Source organism: Leopardus geoffroyi, chromosome A1, assembly GCF_018350155.1.
Source record: "Leopardus geoffroyi isolate Oge1 chromosome A1, O.geoffroyi_Oge1_pat1.0, whole genome shotgun sequence".
In the NCBI taxonomy this organism is placed as follows: Eukaryota; Metazoa; Chordata; class Mammalia; order Carnivora; family Felidae; genus Leopardus; species Leopardus geoffroyi.
The window spans coordinates 158,852,670-158,879,209 of record NC_059326.1 but is presented as its reverse complement, the minus strand read 5'-3'; the positions used below and the strand labels follow the sequence as shown (position 1 = coordinate 158,879,209).

General features: G+C 37.1%; 1 long non-coding RNA gene across 1 annotated transcript in view; it reads right to left on the bottom strand.

Annotated features, from left to right (window-relative positions):
* The window catches only part of LOC123608861, a 165,715-nt gene extending 139,224 nt beyond the window's left edge, over positions 1-26,491 (bottom strand). The window contains exons 1-2 of the long non-coding RNA XR_006717477.1: positions 25,873-26,491; positions 22,198-22,367 (exon numbers count right to left, since the gene is read on the bottom strand). This is a non-coding gene — a long non-coding RNA (uncharacterized LOC123608861). The remainder of the gene's footprint in view (positions 1-22,197; positions 22,368-25,872) is intronic.
* Positions 26,492-26,540: the final 49 nt, after the last annotated feature.

Here is a 26,540-nt window from a genome sequence, read left to right as displayed (position 1 = left end):
AAGACTTAGTCAAAATCTACTAAAAATGACAATATTGGCCTTGAAAAAGTTTTATGAAGGTAATTTTAAAAATATATAAAACTAAACATATTCAAAATCAAATTATTAATAAATTATCACAAATAGGTTGAACAAATCAATGTGTGAAAGACCTAAAAATGATCAACATGTCTGTTTTTAGCTCAATGTGGTGTTTCAGAATTCAGGATATTTTCAGAAACAGATTATACAACCAACTTTGCTCTCATCAAAATAGAATAGAAGAAAATATTGAAAACAAAGTACTGCTATTGCTTGGACTTTTCTTTATGGATCCAGGGTGTGTGAAGACTCAAGAAGGTGAGAAGAAAGGATTTGGAGGGATATCAGACCACACAACCCTGATGATACCTCTTGATAAAACAAAAATTAGCCATATGTTAAACAAACACAGAATAAAATCTAGATGTTATCAGAATACTTTCTACTTTTTATGATAAAATTGGGTATAGGGAGAGTAGGGACAGAGTTCTGACTCTTGAGTGATACATCTGTATTCTCCAGGATACTGCAAGGTCCTTGAAGGCAGAAACCGTGTCTTTTTTTCTCATTGTGGCATACCCAGCACCTAGCACATGGTAGTACACAAGCATTTTAATAAATGAGTAAAATAAGTAAGTATACCGTGTGTTATCTAATAATTATACTGTAAACTTTGCTAAATATTTTATTCAATATGGTTACGGAGTGGAATTTCTGATTAATAAAATAATACTTTTTTTTGTTAAAGAATACTATTAATAGAGAAGTCTTCTTGCAATTAGAAGCAGCTTAAAACACACACACACACACACACACACACACACACACACACACACGGATTTTGAATTCAACCTGACTTGAATTCAATTTCTACATCTGCCATTTAGAATTAACTTAACCTCTCTGAGTTTGTTTCTTCATCTATGAGCAACACCAGGAGTAATACTGTTCACCTCGTTAAAGATGGTAAGAGGGCAAACACAAAGAACATGTAAATTACATGGCATGGGCATTTGGTCAAAACTGGTAACTATTATCATTTTTAAGAAATAATAATTTTGGGGCGCCTGGGTGGCGCAGTCGGTTAAGCGTCCGACTTCAGCCAGGTCACGATCTCGCGGTCCGTGAGTTCGAGCCCCGCGTCGGGCTCTGGGCTGATGGCTCAGAGCCTGGAGCCTGTTTCCGATTCTGTGTCTCCCTCTCTCTGCCCCTCCCCCGTTCATGCTCTGTCTCTCTCTCTGTCCCAAAAATAAATAAAACGTTGAAAAAAAAAATTTAAAAAAAAATAAAAAAAAAAAAAAAGAAATAATAATTTTATTAAAATACTAAACCCTAAAATCCATTCCAGAGTTTGGGGTGTTTTTTGCTCATTTAGGTCATACTTCAAGATCTTTCAGAGTTCTGTTTGAATGGATAATAAAACAAAAATAGCAGAAATGGCACTTAACACAGACTTAACTGCTAGAATTCCAGATAATTAAACATCCTCCTAATGTACTAAACTACTACTATGTAGCAGGCATCTGTACGAAAAGCACACTGAACAGACAAAACTCCCCAAGAACTTATATTTTGTGGGATTTGGGGGGATGGGCCAGGAGACAGACAGTTAATAATAAACATTATAAATATGGTATTTCAGCAAGTGATTAGTGCTATTAAAATAGAGAGTGGACTAGGAGAAGATTGGGAGTACAGGGCGGGTGGGGATGAGAATTATAATTTCAAATTTGGCAGTTGGAGTAGATGTCTGGGAAAAGAATGTTTAATAAAAACCTGAAAGAGGCAAGGAACTTGGCTATGTGGGTAGTATTCTAAAAATAAATGCATATTCAATAATTTTCTTAGTTTATATGCTATTGATTTTTTATTTATTCTACTTAATTCTCTAATTGTTAATCCTCTTTTTAATCATATCAATATTTTCTTACTCTTTTTTACTTGAAAACTCCATTTCAGGTCATGGGTGTGAAACAATGATCAAAAAGAAAACCGTTATTGAATAAGCACTCAATAAGCACATTTTTTTAATGCTTATTAATTTTGAGAGAGAGAGAGAGAGAGAGCAGGGGAGAGGCAGAGAGAGAGGGAGACACAGAATCCCAAGCAGGCTCCAGGCTCCCAACTGTCAGAACAGAGCCCACGTAGGGTTTCAAACCAGAAACTGAAAGATCATGACAGAGCTGAACTTGGCTACTTAACCAAATGAGCCTCCCAGGTGCCCCAATAAACACATTTTTAATAGGGGCGCCTGGGTGGCTCAGTTGGTTAAGCGGCCAACTCTTGACTTCCGCTCAAGTCATGAACTCATGGTTCCTGGGTTCAAGCCCTGCATTGGGCTCTGCATTGACAGGGTGGAGCCCGCTTGGGATTCTTTCCCTCTCTCTCTGCCCCTCCCCTGTTCTCGCTCTTTCTCCCTTTCTCTCTCAAAATAAATAAACTTTTGTTAAAAACCACATTTTTAATAAGTATCTTTTAAGAGGCAAATTAAAGTAGCATGCTTAAATTTCAGAGATGACCCTTCACCCAGTAGTATCTTAAAAATAATGCATTTAATAGCATTGTCTCCCTAAAATCACTTAAAAATGTGACCAGTACTTTTTAGCATAACAGACAAGTATTATTGTCATTCTAAGTAGACCAGCAGATGTGCAGTTCTTGTGGAGCAAGATAACCATAAACTATACAAGTTTCTACAGGAAAGCATAATAAAAAAGCTGATAAATAAGATTCTAGGGAATAAATTACTAATTTTTCACTAATCAGATCTCTGTGTGTGCTCCAAGAAAAGAACAAATTAAACAACCAGACTAAATAAAAATCACTCAAAGAAAAATAGAGAAATTATAAAAACCATACACGATTAAAAATGTTTAATAGAAAAAAAAAACGAATCATATAATAGAGCTATGAACCCTAACAGTTCTGAAAAATGTTCAAGCTGAATTATAAAATAAACATTCAAATATATATTTTAATATCCTCCCTAGCACATTTCAGTATTTCCCTGAACCAATTTTATGTACATGTAATTTATGTTTCTATGTCAAACACCTGCATGTTATAAATATATTAGCACAAAAACCTATTTTGAGTATTTTATTAAATCAGAAGTATATACTAGTACGCTTCCATTCAGTTGAAGAAGTTAATACAAGAATTGTTGGCTAGTTATGGTATAAAATTGTGCCAGGAAAAACATTCATTTATTTATATACTGTAGCACCTGAAAATGTTTCATTTACACTGTGCCCAGAACCACAAAATTTATCAAATAAATTTCCACACTCTCCCATCCATGTAAAGGCTACATTTCCAAAGACACTGTAAAATTCACATTAATTTTAAAAATAAAAATTAGTACTACATAATTATATCTGAAAACAAAAAAAGAAAATACAGTATTCTGTAATATACGAAAAGTATAATATATTAATGATTTTGTAAAATATGCAGAAGTTGGGGAAATGATGATCTTAAGAACATTAAATGCAAAAAAAATTAAGATTGCATTTGATAAAGATGAAAAATCAGGGGGCCTGAGCTTAAAACAAGTTATATTATTGTAATTGTAACAAATGTAAGAAGACCTGAAGTTTTCTATTTTTAAATTATTATTTATTTATAATACTTACAATCAGCCTTTTAATATAGCATGGAAAAATTATGACATCTAAATACCCAAATCAAGTCAGCCCGAACCTATAAGAATGGAACCTAACTAAAATTCATATCCCTACATTTCACTGATATACAAGGGGTGATTCTGTGCCCTCCTCCTCCCCTTCCAGGACATCTGGCAATATCTGGAGACATTTTTGGATATCACAACTGGGGGTAGGGGAGGCAATACTACTGGCATCCGGTGGGTACTCAATGCTGCTACACATCCTTACTGTAGAGCACAGCACCCACATAAAAAATTATATTGTTCACAATGTCAATAGTGCCCAAGTTGAGACATGCTGCTATTTACATAGACGCTTTTTTTTAAGACCTCATCCCTGGGTCAGTCAACTATAAGCAGGATAGTGGGACCAAGTGGAACAAAGGACAGTGATCTCCATAAAGAATACCTCAGAAAAGAGCAATATATGAGAAGGCAATATGATTGGTCTATCTCCTATGTTGACAAAACACAGAACACCTTCTTTTCCACCTTTATGCAATTGCTTCCAATATTTCTGTCCCACCTGTCCAGAATCTCTACTTCTTTGAAAGTCAATATGTTCAAATCCTCCATGTGTCTTTTTCATTTTTTAATATGCAAAACTCATACATACCCAAAAGAGAATAGTTTAATATAGCCATCACCCAACTTTAACAAGTATCAACATTCTGTCATTTTTTACTCTGTCATCTTTCATCTGGATTCTACCACTCTTATTGAATGGTTTTGATGGAGTATTTAAAAGCAAATCTCAGGGGCACATAGGTGGCTCAGTTGGGCTTCACACTCTTGATTTCTGCTCAGGTCATGATCTCATGGTTCGTGGGTTTGAGCCCTGAATTGGGCTCTGCATTGGCGGCACGGAGCCTGCTTCGGGTTCTAGCTCCCCCCTCTCTGCCCTTCCCCCACTCATTCTCTCTCTCTCTCTCTCTCTCTCTCTCTCTTTCAGTATAAATAAATAACTTAAAAAAAATAAAGGCAAATCTCAGACACCACATTATTTTACCAATGAGTATTTCTCCCTATATTTTTACCCCTGAAGAAAGATATTCAGGATGACCTGGATATGATCACCCTGAAAATGGGCAACAATAAAATGAGATAAATTAGATAAAGTGAAGAGGGAATGGGAGGGACCAGATCAGGCATGAAGTAGGACAAGAAGCCAAGGCTACAAGAAGCCAAGGGCTGCACACCAAAAGATGGTAAAAGCAAAGATGGTGTTTATAGCAGCTGCAGTCAGATGCAGATCAGTTAGTTAGGACTTGCATGTAGAGTAAGGCAGTAGTGAGATGCTATCACATAGATGCCAGCAATGAACCAAGTGTTTGAATCAAGAATCTTAATAGGTCCCAATGCTGTTGCTAGTTCTAACAATCTGATAGCTATCTAGAGTGCTTTTATAAAGACTCTGACAATCCGAGGAAGGAAAAAAAATTCCAATATGGGTGGGGAATAGACAAATGGCAGCACCTATGTTACAGTGTTGTCATTTCTGGGAGCTACAGTAATAAAACATGGAGAGGAAACAAAGCTTCCATGTGAAAGGCAGGCATTACCTGAGACTCTAAGAGGTCCAGAAAAAGGAAATCAAAAGTAGCATGCATCATACTGCAGAGCCACATGAAAGACCGGTCTGCTTGTTGGCATCCTGCATATCTTTACCAAATATGTGTGGCCCTACACTGACAAGTTTGTTCAAAAAATGCCAACAACAGGGGCTCCTGGCTGGCTCAACTGGTGGAGCACACTCTTTTTTTTTTTTCCAAGTTTCTTTCTTTTTCTTTCTTTCTTTCTTTCTTTCTTTGAGGGGGGGGGCACGAGGGGCAGAAAGAGGGGGAGAGAGGATGTCAGCACAGAACCCTACACAGGGCTCAATCCCACAAACTTTGAGATCATGACCTAGCAGAATCAAGAGTCAGATGCTTAACCACTTAACCAACTGAGCCACCCAGGTGTCCCAGGAGCATGCAACTCTTGATATCAGGGTTGTGGGTTTGAGCTCCACTTGGGTGTAAAGATTACTTAAAATTTTAAAAAGAAAGAAAAAAAAAAGAAAAAGAAAAACAAAGTTGTTGCATGGCTTGCAAGTGTGCTATGAATATGTGAAAATAAAGTTAAGAAGCTAAGATTCTAACTGTGTATTCATGGGAAGGATTTTAAAACATTGGTTTAAATCAAAGATGTTTAAATCATAAACATACAGCCCAAGGGAAAGACCATGTACCTTGGCTCCTCTGTTTCCCAGTCTCCAAACAGCAGCCTGTATATTTTTCTCAAAAGCAACTGTGACTATGTCACACCTGCTTAAAACCCTTCAGTGTTTCCTACCCTAGCCCAGAATAAAGTCCAAAATTCTAACACAGTCTGAGCTGGCCCTTGTCTACTTTTCCTCCTCCAATGGCATAGCATTCTGTCTCACTCTCCATCCACACTGACCTCCTTTCAGATTCTCTTTCTCTCTCACATAATAATCCTTGTGCACTTGTTATGCCCAAGGTGGTGTGTTTAACACTTTACATTTACAATTAATTTAATCCCCTCTAAACCTTATAGAATAGGTGCAGATACCATGTCCACAATAGAAGTAAGTACCTTATCATGGAAAAGCCAAGTATGATGTCTAATAAATAAAAGGCTTCACTACATGTACTTCAACTAAAGTGTCTGCAATAAAGACTTGTAAAATGTAAATAATTTTTTCCAGATCACAAACAAGCACTAGTCTCAAGTTATTGTTATTGTTTTTGTTTTTTTTTTTTTAAGAAGAACAAAGTAGCTATAAAAACACAATAATGCCTCCACTTAGGTCAGACCTTTGATAATCTCTAATCTTGTACTAAAAGTTGGCTTAAGAAAAAATGTCTGAAAGCCTGTCATGAAATTCATGAACTTTATATGACAAGATAAGAAGAATTACACATAGACTCCAACAATTAAGTAAACCACATCATGGTATTATATGTGGACACAATAGCCAGTGAGAAGTAGAAGAGTAGACCAGATTTTATTTTCTTTTTGGTTTTTCTAAACAATCTGAAGCCTTTCAATTTTAATGAATGATAACACAACATACTCAACAATGTGTCAATGCATCACAGATTAGTTTGATATTTGAGATTTAAATAGGATTTAAGTCAGGGAAGTCCATCAAGCATAGTACAAATATTCTCATTCTAAAAAACTAAAACAAAAGCTTTGATACTTATATATTGAAGCTTCAGTTATTTTTTAAAGTCTACATTATCTCTAAAATACTGCCTAAATGGGGTGTGATTGTACAATATAACAGCCAGTCATATATTAAAATATTCAAAATAAAATTTCTTAGAGGACTGAGAATTCACTGCCTTAAATATATGGCATGACTCTATTGTGCTAATGGAGATATTTGTGAGATTTGTATCTGTGTTTGAACATGTATGTATATAAATTAAAACACTAAGCATGAACAATTTGTAGCTGTTTTTACAAAACCCAGGAAGTAAACAAACATTGTAAATTTTAGGTTCATTTATTCAGGAAAACATAATGTATTTACTTTCCTTTCTCTGTGCTCAAATCGGTCTTTAACTATCCTATTATATGTATGCATGCATGTTTTTAATATTTACTATGTTTTACTGACTGCAAAAGTAATTACATACATTGTACATACTTTGAAAATGCAAAAAAGAGAAAAGACAAATTTTAAATACCACAACTCAAAGAGGATCACTCCTCTTAAAATTTTGGTATATGTTCTTCCAGGTTATATATTTATTCTAACAAAACTATGAAAATATTGTAGAAACTGTGTGACTATTTTTAATGTAACAATTACCTATCTACATCCTTAAATATTTTTTTAAAACATGGCTTTTAAATAACTATATGTGTGTTTTTACTGTAACCTAATTCAAGAACCTTTTGGAAATTGGTAGAATACAAAATGTAAATAAACATTAACTCTCATAGCATAACATTAGTTTAATCTGATTTTTATCATTATTGAAAGGCAAAATAATCTACATTATATTTTAAATTAAAATAAATTGAAATATCACACATGAATTTAAATATATGTTCAAATTATTTCATGGATCAAGAACTCTAACATTCAAATTGTTCAACCAATATGATATTTGGGAATCATGGAAACAAAAATATTTTGTCACAAGTTTTAAAATACAATAATTAGTTTGATCAGGATTGTAAAGACTATTCTTTTAAATAACAATAATAAATAGCCCATAGAATTCAGGATCACTCACATATTATTTTTAAAAGGCTTCTTTTTTTCTTTTTTCTTTTTTCTTTTTTTTTTTTTTTTTTTTTTTTTTTTCTCCTCCAAAGTAGGCTCCACACCCAGCATGCAGCCCAACACAGGGCTTGACCTCACAACCCTGAGATCAAGACCTGGGCTGAGATTAAGACATAGCTGTTTAACTAACTGAGCCACCCAAGTGCCCCTTAAGAGGATTATTTATGAGAGATTTACCCAATAAAGAATAAGGAAATTCAGAGCATGCAAATTATAGTAATATTTAAAACTTTAGTTTGAAATAATTTTATATTACAGAAATATTATAAAGAAGGTACAGCTTCCTTTAACCTCCCAATCTTAACATATAAGCATGATAAATCTATCAAAACTAGGAAGTAAAAATTGGTGCAACACTATTAACTAAAATTCACATTTCACCAGTTTTCCAGTAATGCTCTTTTTTTGTTCCAGGATCCAAACTAGGATACCAAACAAGTATGGTTGTCTACTTAGTCTCCTCCAATATCTGTGAATTCCTTAGTCTTTGTTTTTCATGACCTTGATACTTTTGAAAAGTACTTCTATGGTACTTTCAGAATATTCCTCTATTTAGGCTTGCTTGATTTTTTTTTTAATGTTAATTTATTTTTGAGAGAGAGAGAGAGAGAGAACCCACACAGACCCTCACTCAAGCAGGTAAGGGGCAGAAAGAGAGGGGATCAGAGTATCTGAAGAAGCCCATCTGCACCAACAGCAGAGAGCCAGATGTAGGGCTCAAACTCAGGAACTGAACCTCGAGACCTCTGGGATGTTAAGTCATCAAAATAATTAATAAATTTTGGGAACAGATACTTTCCGGCAATGCAAATATCCTACTTCTCCTTAAAGTGTTACCCCTTAACTTTAGCATTCATCAGATTTGCTTATAGGAATCATTACTGTGCTGTGCTGTGCTAGGATTTTCTATTTCCCTCATTATTTTTATATTTATTATTTGGAATTCATTTGTAAGAAATTTATCTCTTGTCCTCCATTTTACTTATCTATTCAATTATTTATTTGTGTTAGTATGGACTCACAGATACCTATTTTATTTTGGGAGTTATAATTCAATACTATTGCTATTTATTTCATTGCTGAAATTATTCCAGCTTTGACTATTGGTTCTTTCAGGTTGTCTTCTGCATCCTCAAAGCAGTAAAATTTTTATTTCTTTTTTTGGATGTCAAGAAAGGGAAAAGGATGGTTATTCCCACAGAGCTGTGTCTGGAGAGCCTGGGACCTCGGGGAAATTATACCACTACCTCATCTCACACACGGAGCTAGAAGTATTTGTCTGGCTTGGCCATAGAATCCAGGGCCTGAGAACAGCTAGGCTAGGTGTCAACTGGTCCTTACAGGTCCTTAAAACAAGAGGACATGAGGGGAATAAGCGGGTTGGTGACTGCTCTGTACACAATGGACTGTGTTGTGAATGACAAGGCAGAGTAATTTTTTTTTTTAAGTGTACAGTTCATTGGCTTTTAGTATATTCTAAAAGTTACACAATTATCACCTCTATGTGATTCCAGAGCATTTTCACCATCCCCAAAAGAAACGCGTGGTTTTCTCCTGACATTTTTGACACCAACTATGCGGAGTTTTCTCCATACCAACAATAAATTCTCCAACACCAACTGGGTGTCCAACAATCAATTCAATTCTGACACAAACTCCCGGAGTTAGTGCAGACCCCACAGGTTATGAGCCCAGTCGCACAAGACCATCTCTATGTCAGATGCTGGCTGCAAACTGGGTGCTCAGCCTATCTACAGTTCTTTCTAGCCAACTACAAATTCAGAGGTTCCCACAACCTATCACATTCAATAATTCACTAAAATAGTTAACAGAAATAAAAAAAAATTACATTTTCTGGTTTATTATAAAGGATACAATTCAGAAACTGCCAAATGGAAGAAATGCATAGAACAAGGTATGGAGGAGGAGGGCTGGCACAAAGCTTCAAAGCACTCTCAGGGATGCCACACTCAGAACATTAATGTGTTTACGAACCTGGAAACTCTCCGAACTCTATCCACTTAGGGGTTTTTAATGGAGATTTCATATTGTAGGCATTGCTAACTAAATCACTGGCCAGTTGTTGATTGAATTCCATCTCCAGCCCCTCTCCCCTCCCTCTCTCCCTCCTGGAAAAGTCAGCGGGTGGGGTTGAAAGTTCTAACCCTCTGGCAACCAGCTCCCATTGTAAAGCCATCTAGGCTTCCCTCATGAATCATTTCATTACCATATAAAAGACAGTGTCAAATAAAATAAAATAAAATGTAGACCAGGAGTGAAGATTCCCTCAAGCAGCAGACAAAACCAGTTAGACCACAGGAGCAAAATTTAATCTAGTTTATTTCATGAATGCAAGCAAAATTTAACATATTATTTCTTGTAAATGCCTCCGATAATCATAAATAAAACTTAAGTCATCTTCCTAAAACAGTACATGATAATCACTTTTAACCAAACCTCTGCCATCTGGAAATCTCCACTGTAGTAAACAATTATTGTAAAGGTTAAACAACTTCCTTATTTTCACTTTACAAGCCATCCTGTAATGTTATGACTCTGAGCTTCATATCACATTTGGGTTTGAAGTCTCTCTGTTCACAAAGAGTATTTGTATCACGTAAAGTTCTGTGAATTTTCTTTTGACAACAGTAAATTCCAAGACTTTTAGGAGCTCTATGCTAAGAACTCAGGAAAAACGCCAAATGTTTATTTTTTTATTATACCACAAAAATCTGTGCCAATTAGAAGTCATTCCACATTCCCCTTCCTCCGACCTCTGGCAATCACTAACCTACATTTTGTTCCTATGGATTTGCAGGTTTTGGACATTTCTGACAAAAGGAATCATACAATATGTGGTCTGTTATACCTGTTTCTTTCCTTTAGTATAATGTTTTCAAGGTTCATCCATGTTATAGAACGATCAGTACTTCATTCCTTTTTTTACAAAATATTTTTCCATAGTGATGGGATTTTGGAGTAATGGGGGTCCGGAGCCAAAGGCCAAGAAAGAATTCTTGAAGACGCCTTTGGCACAAAAAGATGATTTTCTGAAAGCACAGGGACAGGACCTGTGCTGGGCAGAAAGAGCTGCACTGGGGCTGTGAAGAATGGTTATATACTCTGGATTTGGGGGAGGTAAAGTCAAAAGGGAGGCCTCCAGGAGGACTTTGATATGCTAAAGAGGACTCCTAAAATACCTGAGGCCTTCCTATTGTCAAGCTAGGGTGGTTATTCCTCTAGTAAGGCATAAACATTAGGACAGTAGAGGGTTCCTGTAGAAATGTTATACCTTGTATTTTTGCCTCTGTATTTGCCTCAAGTCAATGGGCTGTAGGTTATAAGGAAATTTAATTTTACCTGCCACTTCCTTCTTGCCTCTGTTCCCCACATCACTATGTTAGGGCTCCAGGAAACTGAGTCTACAGGTTTCTGGAGATTAGGTTATTGATAAGATTGCCTTTTTCTTGTAATTTACTATGATATTTGTAAACTGATGGAGACTCATGTTCTGTATGACTGTGATTATCTATCCATTAACCATTTGTTTTCATTCCTTTCGTTTGTTCTTGGGCAGCCAGGAGTGCCTGAGGAATATCACACCTATCCCATCTGGGGGGAGGGAGGTGCGCTAGCTTGTACTTTGCCCTCAGCTTGCTGTTATGCTCCCTCATCAATAGTATGGATATTAACACATTTTATTTATCCAAGAGTCAGGTGATGAATATTTGGATTGTGTCTATCTTTTGACTATTATAAGAAATGCTACTATTAATATTAGTGTAAAATTTTGATGAAATCCAATTTATGTTTTTCCTTTACACTGTGCTTTTAGTGTCATACCTAGGAAACAATTATGTAATCGAGGTTTCAAAGGTTTATGTCTGTTTTCTTCTAACAATTTCAGAGTTTGAGCTCTTATATCTAGGTCTTTGATACATTTTGAGTTACATTTTTGTATGTAATGTCAAGTAGGGGTCCAACTTCATTTTTTACATGTAAATATCCACTTGTCCCAGCACACTTCTGGATTCTCAATTCTACGACTTCAATCTTCACACAGTCTCATGATGAGGGAGCATAAGACAAGGTGAGGGCAAAGCACAAGGTAGCACACCCACCTCCCTCCCCCCAGATGGGATAGGTGTGATATTCCTCAGGCACTCCTGGCTGCCCAAGAACAAACGAAAGGAATGAAAACAAATGGTTAATGGATAGATAATCACAGTCATACAGAACATGAGTCTCCATCAGTTTACAAATATCATAGTAAATTACAAGAAAAAGGCAATCTTATCAATAACCTAATCTCCAGAAACCTATAGACTCAGTTTCCTGGAGCCCTAACATAGTGATGTGGGGAACAGAGGCAAGAAGGAAGTGGCAGGTAAAATTAAATTTCCTTATAACCTACAGCCCATTGACTTGAGGCAAATACAGAGGCAAAAATACAAGGTATAACATTTCTACAGGAACCCTCTACTGTCCTAATGTTTATGCCTTACTAGAGGAATAACCACCCTAGCTTGACAATAGGAAGGCCTCAGGTATTTTAGGAGTCCTCTTTAGCATATCAAAGTCCTCCTGGAGGCCTCCCTTTTGACTTTACCTCCCCCAAATCCAGAGTATATAACCATTCTTCACAGCCCCAGTGCAGCTCTTTCTGCCCAGCACAGGTCCTGTCCCTGTGCTTTCAGAAAATCATCTTTTTGTGCCAAAGACGTCTTCAAGAATTCTTTCTTGGCCTTTGGCTCCAAACCCCACCACCACTCCAAAACTTCACCATCACTCATACTGTTTTGACAACTATTACCTTGAGGTAAGTTTTGAAATTAAGAAGTATCTCTGCTCCAACCATTTCTTTTTCAACATTGTTTGACTATTCTGGGTTCCTTTTCTTTCCATATGAATTTGAAAATCATCCTGTCAATTCTAGCAAAAAAAAACACAAAAAACAGAAGAACAGTCATTTTGGATTTTAAAAGGCATTGTACTGACTCTCTTGATCAATTTAGAAAGGATTTCCATCTTACCAATATTAAGTCTTCCCATCCCTGTATTTGTATTTATTTAGGTCTTTTTTCATTTTTTCAATGTTTTGTAGTTTTCAGTGTAAAAACCTCACATTTATTTTGTTAAATTTATCCCTAAATATTTATATTTGTTTATGTTACAATAAATAAACCTGTCTTAATTTCATTTTTGAATTATTTACTGCTAAATGAACAGACAGATATAGGATATGGTTTTTCATGTTGATCATTTATACTGCAGCCTTGCTGAACTCATTAATAAATTCTGATAATTTGTATGTGTGTGCATTCCTTAGGATTTTCTATATACAACATTATGTCATCTGTGAATACAGATTTTATTTCTTTCTTTCCAATCTAGATTAATTATATTTCTTTTCCTTATCTAATTGTCCTAGCTTGTTCCTTCAGTACAATGGCGAACAGAAGTGATTAAAGTGGACATCTCTATCTTGTTCCTAATCTTAGGAGTAAAATTATCAGTCTTTCACCACTAATTGAGATGTTAGCCTTGTATTTTTCATAGATACCCTTTATAAGGTTGAAGAAGTTTCCTGTATTTCTAATATGATGAGGTGCTGGATTTTCTTCAAATGCTTTTTCTGTACCTTCTGAAGTGATCACAGATCCTTATGTATATCTTATTAATATGGTCTATTATACTGATTGGTTTTTATATGCTGAATCAGCTTTGCATTCCTGGAATAAACCCCATTTATTAAAGTGTACAATCCTTTTTATATGTTTGCTAAATTCAGTTTGTTAACATGTTGAGGAAATTTTGACTCCACATTCACAAAGATATTGGTCTGTGGTTTTCTTTTCTTATAATGTCTTTATCTGGTTTTGGTATCAGAGAATACTGGCTTCATAAAATCACTTGGAAAGTTGTTCCTTCTCTTCTACCTTTTGTAAAAGAAGAATAAATTAAAAAAAAAAGCTTTACAAGATTTTAAATGGTTATTTAGCAATCAAATTTTGAGTGGGGAAAAAAAGATAATTATAGAAAGGATTTGCAGGAGCATGTACTTCTACTTTTGGCCATGGTATAGAAACTAGCATTGGACTTAACCTCTGCTATAAACAATTACAAAATTGGGCAAAATATATGATTTACTGCTTTTATAAATTTGACCAGGTGATGGTATAAAAGAGAAACATATCAGAGGAGCTTTAGGACTCTTTCTGCACTATAGTGCAGTGAGGAAGAGCTCTAGTAGAAAGTTATCTGTCTGACTGAGATGCCAAGGCAAAGATTGGTGGCTGAGGTTTTGAACTAACTAGGTGTAATGGGGCATGATTCACAGAGGAGAGAGTTGTGATAAGGGGGTTACATAGAAGTATGAATAAGAGTTTCTTCAAGGCTCTGGCCAACATGCAAACCAAGCATTTCAAACTGAGATTCCATGAGGTCAAAGACAGTAATTGCTGAGAGTTGAATGGAAAAAAAAAGAGAAGTTGCACAAAAATGGAAACTGTTGTATTCAGGCCAGAGGGAATGAAAATCTTGCAGAGTTCTTCAGGTACTCAGATGCAACTCCCAAAAAGATATTCCTTAACAGTAAAATCCACACCCTAAAAGAAGTGACAAATCCTAGGACTAAGGACAAGACAGAAATAGACCTACATTAACAAATCAAAATTCTAACAGATAAAAGGATTTTCTAGTAATTTAACTGGAAAATTTAATTTGTCAGAGAAAAGATACTCAACACCCAAAGGAAGACAACACAGAATCCCTACAACCTGTTATCCACAATGTCCAGTATAAATTTTTTTTAAATGTTACATTTAAGAAAATAAAACCTGGCCCATATTAAGATAAAAAGGAGTCAATAGAAAAATGTCTCAAAATGTCCCAGATGTTGGAAGTAGCAAAAAAAAAGACATTAAAGAGGCTGTGACAAATATCTTCAAATACCTAAGAAAAAGACCTGATAAGTAAACATATAAGGAAGTTCTACATAGAAATGGAAACTATTTTTAAAAGATTCAGTTGGAATTCTAGAAGGTAGGTAGACAGACACACACATTTATAAAATTTAAGTCAGTAAGAGAACTATAATAATAAACATTGTCATATATTTCTAAATTATAACTGTTAAAATTCTTAAAGATTAAATCAAAGTAACAAAAAAGATGAAAGATTCAGATTAGTAAGCTAATGTGTCTGAGTACAAGTTAAATTAGAATGATCATTATTCAAAAGACCCTTTAAAAGCAAATAAACATTATCAACCATGTAATATCAAAAAAAAAACCAAAAAGTACTTCACCAAAATTAAGTTTTAAATGCCAGCTATTTAAACCTGTTAAAATATTAACCATATATTCATGATACACATTCTACATTAGAGGTTTGAAAAGCAGAGGTAGAGACCAAATAGGTGGCTGAGAAATGGATAGACAATTCACCTTTACCAAGGCTATAAAGGATTTTGTTGATGGGAACTACAAAAGTGTATGTACAGAAGATTTCCATGAAGAAAGCTATAATTTCAACCCTCTGCAGAGAGACTGTGTGTATTATCTTCACTTCACCATTTCACCCAACCCTAGAAGGAGGAACTCAAAGAAAACAAGAATTAGAAAACTTCACATATATTCCCTGCAGCGGGAACAACATCATCTATTAAATGACTTGGTCCTGAGAAAACTTAAGTAGATAATGGCAGAGGGGTTCCTAGGTGGCTCATTCAGTTAAGTGTCTGACTCTTGGTTTTGGCTCAGGTCATTATCTCCCAGTTCTTGTGTTCAGACTCCGTGCTGACAGTGCAGATCCTGCTTGGGATTCTCTCTATCTCCCTCTCTTTCTGCCCCTCCTCTGCCCATCTCCCCCAAAAATAAATAAACAAACTTTAAAAAAATAAAGTACATTATGGCAGAATAGACAGGGATGCATCTGGGAAGTGACTGTACTCCCCTACAATGGCTGATAGAAATGTGTGAATCCTGAAGACAAAATATGGAACTCATGGTTGGTATGTTGGTCTAGGATCATTCAAAACAAAATCATATCTAAAAGGAACACCTGGCTCCCTGTTGTATTCTCTCAATAGGATCACTTAAAGGAGACAAGAAAAAAGGAAGAGGGGAAAAGGTCTTGCCCCTTCCTGTATTCTTCCTATTTCTGTCAGTGTCACCCAGCTATGACACTTTACCCCTGACAAACAGTTGATCCTAAAGCAGCAGTAAGCTGCAGTTTCACTCCCAAAACCACCTTCATTGTGCCTCTCAGCGATACCAGTGCCAGATGGCCAGTGGCCCTCCCAGAGTTCTCAGTGCAGCACCCATATTCCTGAAGTAACAACAATAATCAGGCAATGACTCATCCTTAGAAATCTGACTCCCAGCTTTTAAAATCCTTCCTCCAAGCCTCTCAGATTTAAAAATATTGACAAATTTCCCTCTTGTATCCCCAGACTTAGGGAGGATATCTGTTCTCTAGTACCTGGTAAATAGTTCTTTATATAAAATTCTCTAAATTAAAATAATTGATACGGTTCCTGTTTCCTGAGTAGACTCGGAGTAATTCACCTTGTAAGTTTCACTGTCCTTGGTAAAACCTAATGCATAACTCATGAATATGACACTGCAGAATTTATCCTGAAGCTCATGCTCAACAGGTAGTGACCACAAGGAAACTTATAGTGACCACAAGGAAACTTATAGACACAAGTGTCTATAAAAACTTTACACTTAGTCACCCACTATAAATGAGCAAAATTCTTTAACCTCTTTGAGGGTTGCCCAACCAAATTGTGGAAGCATTGGATGATCTCAATACAACCCTCTCCATTTGCTTTTGTCCCAGTAGGCCCCTCCAGCGAGTCTTTTGACTTAAGACTCTTAGGAGTGAGAGAGCTGACAGCCCCTATATCCCCTAAATTTCCAGTGCCCCATGTGAAGTTCTGTAATTGTACCTATTTAAGGTCCTATCATTTGGCTTGAGGTAGAGGCCAGCACCATTTTCTTCTTGGAAAGGTAGGGTAGGAAACATTAGAAAACACTGACATCTCTCTCCCAAGAAATACTCAATTATAAGCTTCCATCTTTCAGTCTTCAATAATATCCAGTCTCCTTTTACACAGGAAGGAGGTAAGTAATAGGTTAATGAGAGCAGAACTGAGCTTTGGAAGCCCCCCTTTCCAATCTCATATAAATGGGTAATGCTTAACTTTAGAATGGAGATAATTAGCATCTATGAGCCTTGACCTCTAGAGCCTCCTTTGAAGCTCCAAATAATCAGAAAAATATTCACGTAAAATCCTGTATATATTAATTAGGTTAAGAAGCAATCTTTTGTAACAAAAGACCCCCTAATACAGCAGAAGTTTATTGCTCTCTCATGTAACATTCAGAGCTAGACAGGTGGAATAAAATGGGAAGGCAGCCTGCTCCTTGATGTCACCCAGGGACCAGGGCCCTTCCACATTATTTTTCAGACATTTCCTTCAGAGAATCACCTTTATCTGTGAAGCTAGCTCACTACCATGACAGTTAAGGTCCAGTCGATGGAAGAATGGAATAAAAGAAGGATCTGCATACTCAATTTTTAAAAGACAAGACTCAGAAGGTGCATTTATAATTTCTACTCACACTCCATAGGTAAAAATTTAGACATGTAACCACATCTAGTTCTAACAGGCTGGGAAATATAATCTCTAGCTTAGGGACCATGTGCCCAGTTGGAAATCAGCAGCTTCTATTGATAAAAGAAAAAAGGGAAGAATGGGCACTGGGGATAATTAGCAGACTCTGCTAAGAATCATTCATAAATAAATTCAAATTTAAAAATGAATATTGAAAAAGAAATTGCTGAAAAAGTTTAACATGAAATTCTATATTCAGAATTTTTTTTTTCAGAATAAACTTTTAAAAATAAAAATGGGGGCACCTGGGTGGCTTAGTCAGGTAAGTGTCCAATTTCGGCTCAGATCATGATCTCACAGTTGGTGAGTTCAAGCCCCGTATCATGGAGCCCACTCCGGATCCTCTGTCCCCTTCTCTTTCTGCCTCTACCCCACTCGTGCTCACTCTAAAAATAAATAAACATTTAAAAGTTAAAAGAAAAATAAATAAAAAGTTTTCCTTAAAAATTTAGTCCTAAAATACCTTAAGCATCATAAATCATAATCTATCTTGACATTTAAGAAACTAATGTTGAGATCATTGAAATCTATTGTCAGTGATGTAGAGAAATACTGAAAATGGTGGGGAAAAAAATCCTTAGATAAGCCAGGACCCTCAATGTAATGCCTTCAAACTCTTACGTAATATTTTATCTGAGCTAATAAAATAAAAACAACAATAAAAATAACAGTTTTTATTTCACCTCACTTTCTTTTATCCACCTACCCTGAGTTAGGTAGGAAAATGCCCAGAGCAGGAACCATAAGGAAAAAACCCAAAAGAGGGGTTTAGTTTATTCACAAACTAAATAATTGCTCCAGTGACTATAAACAGGGCACGTGTTAAGTACTAGAAGACACCACCTCTAATATTTATACAAATAGTGAAACTTCTAACAATTACCAGCCAATAGGTTATTTTAGGCTAAACTACACTGTATGAGCTTTATTCCATACAGGCTTAATATATGTTAGATATGTTCAGATAAACAAACCAGTTCAACATGAACTAATAACCAGGTGGCAACTAGATAAGTTAAAGCCAACTTCCAACTGCCTTGACAAGAACTTCCTAGTAGGTTAATAAATGAGTTTGGAATATCAGGAGTATTAGGGACTATGGTAACCCTGATCACTTTTTAAAAGCTAATTCTAACATATCCCAATGTCCTCTGACCATAGATGGCAGCTTAATAAAGCTAGGAATTCAAAGAGAACTAAATAATCTTATCTTTGGAGACCTGTTTGAAAAAGGACACCTGTAGTCATAAAAGTAGAATCATTTGAACATGTGTCAAGAACAGTGATTTCCCAAAATGAGGATGAAAGGATCCAGTATATGAACTGCTCTGTTCAGGGTGGACTTTCAGCAAACATGTGGAGGTATTTATAAATTTACCTAAGGAAAAGAATTTGCAGTATGTGGGGGTCTGGCACAGGTACTTCCTTCCATTAAGCTTAACCAGAACTCATTTTCACAAGTTGGATCCTAGAGAATGTGTATTTCTGGACCATCACCTGTATTTTATACAGAAAATAAAAGTGTTTTATTGATTATTCTTTTTTTTTTAATGTTTATTTATTTTTGAGAGACAGAGACATAGCATGAGCAGGGGAGAGGCAGAGAGAGAGAGGGTGACACAGAATCTAAAGCAGGCTCCAGGCTCTGAGCTGTCAGCACAGAACCCAATGGAGGGCTCCAACTAACGAACTGTGAGATCACAGCCTGAACCAAAGTCAGACGCTCAACCTACTGAGCCACCCAGGCGCCCCTTGCACACTTCATTTTTAATATTTTCTATTTATTAGCCATTTCCTACTGAAAGTTTAATACCACATTTTATATAAAGTCTACTTTCATGAGAACTCCTTGTTTGTAAGCAAATAATGTTTTCACATTAAAGAGTAGCATATTAAGCCATGTTAAAGGGGAAAGAGTAAGAATGCTTAACCAAGTTTGGAAGTCAAGCAGTAGCTTAGCCTAAAAAAGCTATTCTAACAGAAGACCAGTTAGTTCTCCATAGTCTAGAGAATGTTTTTAGAACCCAGATTCACTATTCAAAGAAAAAATTAAAAAACTAAATAAAATTTAGTGTGTGAAAACAATTAAAATTTGAAAGAGTAACTTGGAAAAGTAGGCCAAATGCTCTAACTTGTAATCAAGATAATTACACTATTTGGGGGAACTCAAAAGCCCTTATTTATTAAAAATATCTAACAGAATAATGGGATTATTTTTCATTCTTGTAAACAAAAAATATAACAACAAAATATCAAAACAAGACTAAAATTGGTACATCCGTTAATTAAGGCAATAAAATGGAAGAACAAAAATCTAAGTTATTTATTCTCTGAATCAAGGTACATATAAAGAAAACATACCAAAAAATAAAAAACAAGGGAAACCATAAAGAAATTTACTTGATAACCCTGTACAGGTCTTTAAGGCAGACAAGTACAGTATCAAATCTCAAAAATCTCTTAGAGATTGTGCCCCTTATTAGGCTAATGTCTCTTACCTCCAAAACCCAGACCACTACACTCCACTTTCTGATGCCAGGACTGGAACCATTTCTGCTTTGCCAGCTGGCTCTACATTGTACTCTGCTGAAAAGTAATCTTAAAGGAGGAAGAATCAATTTGTTCCTCTATTTCCTGTTTGTTTCCTTGAGGCTTCCTAGGTATGCCATTTTTGTTAGCATTGCCCCAACGCCACCTCAGCCCATCAGCAACATCCTTGCATAGCAACATCTGAGTGTAGTTTGCAGTTCTTCCAACCAAACCAGTCCTGCTGAACCAGTTTTATTGAGTCTTCCTGCCCCAGGGTTATTAGCACTCCTCAGAGTGTCTGGGGCTCAGGTTCACAGGGCCTCTTTTCTAAGCTTCTAAGTCATTTCAAACCTCTTATTTTAGTTGCTCAAAGCTTAGTAGTGGTAGTTATGATGCTTTAGTATTCTCCTCTCCCATTACAGTTTTTCTTTTTTTTTTTTTAAATTTTAATGTTTATTTTTGAGAGAGACAGAGTGTGAGCAGGGGAGGGGCAGAAAGAGAGGGAGACACAGAATCCAAAGCAGACTCCAGGCTCTGAGCTGTCAGCACAGAGCCTGATGAGGGGCTTGAACCCACGAACTGCAAGATCATGACCCGAGCTGAAGTCAGAGGCTTAATCGACTGAGCCACCTAGGCGCATCCCCCCCCCCCACCATTTCAGTTTTCTTTAGCTTTATGTCAAATTCATGATTCTTAATATTAAATTCCATGTTTAAATATCTATCATGGTTTCTGTCCTAACTGAACTCAAAGTGAGTGTCCAGTAGTTCCTAAGGTGCTATAAAAATCACCATGGCTTGGGAGGTACAGTTAAAAAAAAAAAACAAAAAACAAAAAAACTTATATGAATAAGAGAAGTTAAAGAGTGTACCCAAGGTCAAAAAGCTAGTTAGTGGCAGAATTAATCCAATGACCTCTAGCTTAGCGGTCTTATCCTGCCTATCCCATTTTTATAGCAGGGTCCTATTAACACTAAGCTGAGGGGCCAGAAATGGTAAAAGTTAAATTCCTTAGAAAGCAGATCTGTACTATATTAGGGGTATTAATAAGAAGTGCTCTTATAATCAACCCTTGGAAGAGAGCAGGGAAAGAGCAGGAGTAAGCAAAGAAAGAGGCTGATATGGGATGCAGTACCAAAGGAGGCTGCAATTGATTCTACAAGGAGTTTTAAAGATAGGATGATCCTTCAGAGTTATGCTGAATTGGTGCAAAGAATTTGAGCACTTAGACGTCTATGTCAATCAGTCACTGAATCTATGCAAACCCAGAAAGGAAGTATGACCTTGGGTGAGATGGATCCTACAGCCTATGCAATCCAAGTGGAGGCTGACTGCTGAGCATTTTCTGCTGGCAGCACTTCCAGGAGCTGGGGGGAGTAAGTCCTTCAATCCTGGAGGGGGATACCTGGGTGGTACATCACAGTGTTCACCACAGTCCAACCCGTATGCTACTTGGATCTACTTTAAATTCTGGAAGCAACTTCAGGATTCCAATGAACTTCTCTTCTCAGGGAGATTAATGGGAAAAACTATAGCCCACATCACTGCAGCTAGTCTTGGGTTATAAGTGATACTACCTTCATTTACTATCCATTTTAGATTACTCTCACCTTCAGTTGGCATGCCTGCTGATCTCCATGACTTGTCTGGTGGCATGATCCAGATACTTCCCTCAAGGTCTCAATGGTTTCCCATGCCATGTCTTCTTGCAACAAGTAGTCTGAAGAGCAGGTAGCAGCCACAGCTAATTATTCATTTGAACCCTGGCTGTGTCCCTTGGCAGAAATATTCCCCATTGAAAACCAAAATCCCTAAACCCTCAGAGCCCAGAGTTGCTGAGATGGAAATTCCACAAGCATATTATTGGGAATGACAATGGGTAGAGCCAATACTGTGTCCATTCCTTGATTTCTGGGCCTATATATTCTACCTACTGAGGACCATATCACTGATCTCTTAGAGGATGGCAACCAAATTCACAGGGTATTACCTCTGATCTGCCTCTTCAGCAATGCCTTCTACAGGCTGTTCATTCAATAGACTTCCCCATTATTCCATCATACCAGCAGCTTCTGAATGGTGTAGAATGTGACATAAGCTGGGATCCCATGGTCATATACATACTGAGGTATCTCCTTTGAAGTAGAGTGCAGTCCCATGCTGTAAGAGCAAACATTCTGTAAGCCTTATGATACTGGTGCAAGCTGAGGCTCTGCAGACAGGAAAAGCAAACCTATGACCATAATATATATCTATGAGGAATCTGTGTCTCTGGCCCTTTTATGGTAGAAGGGGCCCAATGTAGTCATTCTGATACCAAGTGACTGATGAGTCTCTTCAAGGGATGGCATTATACTCAGCATTGGTGTCTGAATGTGGATTGGGTATTCAGGAACAGCAGTAGCCATTTTAGCCTTCGTAATTTAGAGTCCGTGTTGTTAAGCCCATGCTTAGCCTCCTCCATCACTGCTACCTTCACTAATTCATTTGTTTACCAATAGTGACTTCACTGTGGTGGCAGGTTGCAATGACAGAGGCTGGCTGTCAACAACAAGACATGGTTTTAGTCCACCTGGTTGTTCAGTGCCTCTTCTGTGTTAGATGCTTTCTGGAGGGTGTTACTACGCAATCCAAAGATCTTCACCCTTCTTGTCTACTCTAATATGCCCATTCTTATGCCTCTATCTCAGAATTCCTTATCCCCAATCTAACAATTTTTGTCCTTTCCAGGCCATTGACCAACCAGCCAGGCTAATCACCACTATTCCTCAATCCATGTGTATTCTAACCTTGGATTATTTCTCTTGCTAAACAAAGTGGAGTACCAGATGCATCTCCCAAGGCTCTGACCATTAGGAAGATATCCTCTTACTTAGCTTTTATGGCCACCCAATTAGGGCTATGGTTCAACAATATCAAACCAATTCATACATGAACCAAATGTGGCCTTATTTTTCCTTCACTAGTTGATCTTAAGGGATCACCTACTGAGGCATGAGCTGAGGGAGAGGCACTTGGGCAGGGGAATCCAGACTACCTGGTCATGCAGCTTATTTGTGCCCTCTGGTGTTGCTTGTGTTCACTCCTGAATGAACCACTTTAACCCTATAATGGACTGTTGCTGAGCTTGCCCAAACTTATAACATGGCTGACCAACAAATCAGTTTGTGAAGGACAGTTGTGCGTACAATATCACATAGTATCTCAATGTCAGGCACTCCATCTCTCTCAGGGATATCTGCATATGCACAAAGCTGCTTTTCAAAATTTATATATATCTCTGATGCATATTATGCCATGCTCCAGAACCCTTCAAGTCCACCTGTGAGTTTCTCATTGGAATTTTCCATAAATTCCACATATCCATATATCCCATACTATGTGTTTTCCTACCACTGATAGTTCCAATACCCAAACATATATGGCACTATAGCCCATGTGCAGTAAAGTCTATCACAATTTTTTCTGACATTGAGTATAATATCTTAAACATAAATATATCATTTTTATTTTCCTTGACTCTAAACTTTTTATTCAATCTCTTTGTTTCAAATTTTGTCCAGTTAATCTAATTTCTAGCTAAGGGGGGGTCATTAAAAAGTGGCCAGGATCATTAAAGATAAAGAGCTACAGAAGATTAAAGGAGGAAGAGTTCACTTGTCTTTGAAGTTATGATAGGTTGAATAATGACCATGCCCCCCAAAAAAGATATACATGTTCTAATCCCTAGAATCTATGAAGTTATCCTCTAGGGAAAAACAAAAACAAAACAAACAAACAAAAAAAAAAACCTTTGCAGATGTGATTAAAGATCTGAAAGGGCCCTAAATGCAATGACATGTATTTTTGTAAGGTAGCAACAGAGGGAAACACACAGAAATGGAGGACGCAATGTGACTACAGAGGCAGAGATGGAGTGATGCAACTATAAGCCAAGAAATGCCAGTCGGCACCAAATGGCGACAAAAGCTGAAAGAGGCAAAAAACAGATTGCCCCTTAGAGCCTCTGGAGGGAGCATGGTTCATTACTGTAAAAGACAAAATTTCTCTGGTTTTAAACTACCAAATTTATGCCTATTACAGCAACCCTAGAAAAATAATATAGAGATAATAAAAAGAAAAGCTTCATGGGATGTGTAGTGTATTAAGACTGATAGGTCAGATTTACATATGTAGTAACTAGAAAGAAGATGAAAAAATAGGTGGGACGGTGAGCATTACAGATGAATGGAAAAGGCAGTGAGACAGGAAATCAAGGTAATTGTACAAGAGAAAACAAAGCAGTTCAATTAGTTAAGAGTATATGCTACTTGCAAGTAAGCAGTGATACAGATTGTAGAAGATGGTGACTGCCAGCCTAAGAAGTCTGAATTAATCTAACAAGTCTGAACTTTTGTCCATAGACAGTCAAGATGCCCTGCAGCTTGTTAGGACAAACTCTGGGTACCGGAGGGGAGGGGGGCAGAGGGAAGAGGGGGCATAGTGGTGAGATATGGGCATAGGTAATAATGATGTGCTAAATCCTTTTCATACCTCTCTGTCACACTATTCTCTTATTTTTTATTCATCTCCTTCCACCCCAAGGCTTATGGTCTGGGATTCTTTCCCCAGGACCAAGCAAAAATTCTGGCATATACATTTCATAAATGGTAAATGAGTGAAGACAGAATACTGTATATTTTTTGTTTGTCATTACTAAGCATGGTACAATAGAGAACAGAATATTGAACAGTACTTGCATCACTTTTACTCTTCCAGGGTCTGATTAAGATGATTATATTAAAAACATATTTTAATATTGAAAGTAGAAGAGATTTAGCCTCAGTGTGCTCAACCCCAAGGACTACCCAAGAACCAGGGCAGCAAGTGGAGCCAAATCCAGTCAACTAGTGGTGGCTGTCTGGGGCAGAGTTGAGAAGTAACATAAGGCTTGTGCCGTAATAGATTAGCAATGTCTGCTAAAATGTTGGATTAGGAATAGCCACCAAACGACTTGTGTTTCCCATCTCACTCTTGCTCATTTGGTTAGTCATTTGGTTTATTTAAAAAACTTTTCATTTTTATGTGAAGTACAGAAAGAAAAATTCCATTTCAATGGAGGTTTCCATTAGTTGAGCATGGTTAATCAAAGACTTACTGCATTCAAGTGAAAAAAGAAGCCAAAGGTTGTGGTGTAGAGGGGACAGAGGACTGCTCTGCTGCCTGTATTCTATGGTTTCAGACTATTAACTATTCTGACTGGAATGAAAGCACACATTCAACTGCTTGTCTTCGAACAGCAGTGCATGTTTTATGAAAAGGCTAACTCTGTGTTTGGACAAAGCAACATACTCACTAAGGCCTTGGAGAGTTGGAAAATGGACACATTGGCCCGTGGAACCCCAGCAGGAAAAAGGGGACTCTGTAAAAAATGGACTCCAAAGTTTACTTGCAAAGTTATAAGACTCAAATCCAGAGAGAGGCTAAACAGCAGTGACTGGGAATGGAGTCAAAGCTGAAATAGGCCACAGTCCTTCGTGGCCATATGTAGCACCCACATCTTAATGCGTGACAGGGATACCAAAATAGGTTTAAACTGTAGTTCATGAAAGGAGATATAAACACAAACAATATCACACAAGTTTTGTTACCCCTGTTGCTTTAGTAGGGAAGGTAGAGTACCCACCCTCTGAGGTGCAAGTTGTTTAAGGTCCTGCTCCGGTTATCATTTTTGTTGACGTAGAAAGTTCCAGGGTCAGTGTGGGTGGCTCTCCTAAAGCCCTAAAATTACTCCTTGGCCTTGGATAAACATCCTCGGAGATTCGTTACCACCTGTCAAAATGGCCCACTTTCTCTGGAAATGCGCGGGAGAAGCGACCAAGACAGCCTGCGTTCCACACAGCCTAAACTCTACCCCCGCCAGGCGCAAGCGCACTCCCGAGTCTCGAGCACCAACCTAAAACCAATACTGAGCAAACGCAACGTAGTTCTCACTTTAGCCACGCCTTCCTCTTTTCTCAGCAGGTCCTGTTAGGGGAGGCATGTCTGTATAATTACTATTGTTACTTTTAAGCGCGCTTGGGTTCATTTTCCATCCACCCTTATTGGAACTCACTTTGCCTAAAGGAGGAATTGCTGTTTGTGGGTAAAATTTGCTCCTCCCGTTAAGTTGCCATTCTGTTCTTACAGACAGATGGCGTCCTTTAGGCAGCCAATCCTGACAGATATGAAAAATAAAAGGAAATACTGTAGAGAATTTTTAAAGTCCGTTAGTTTACATGAAAAAGTCGCTATACAAAAAATACTCTGCACTGACCCATACTATATGCATCATAAAACTCAGAAGGCATTTCA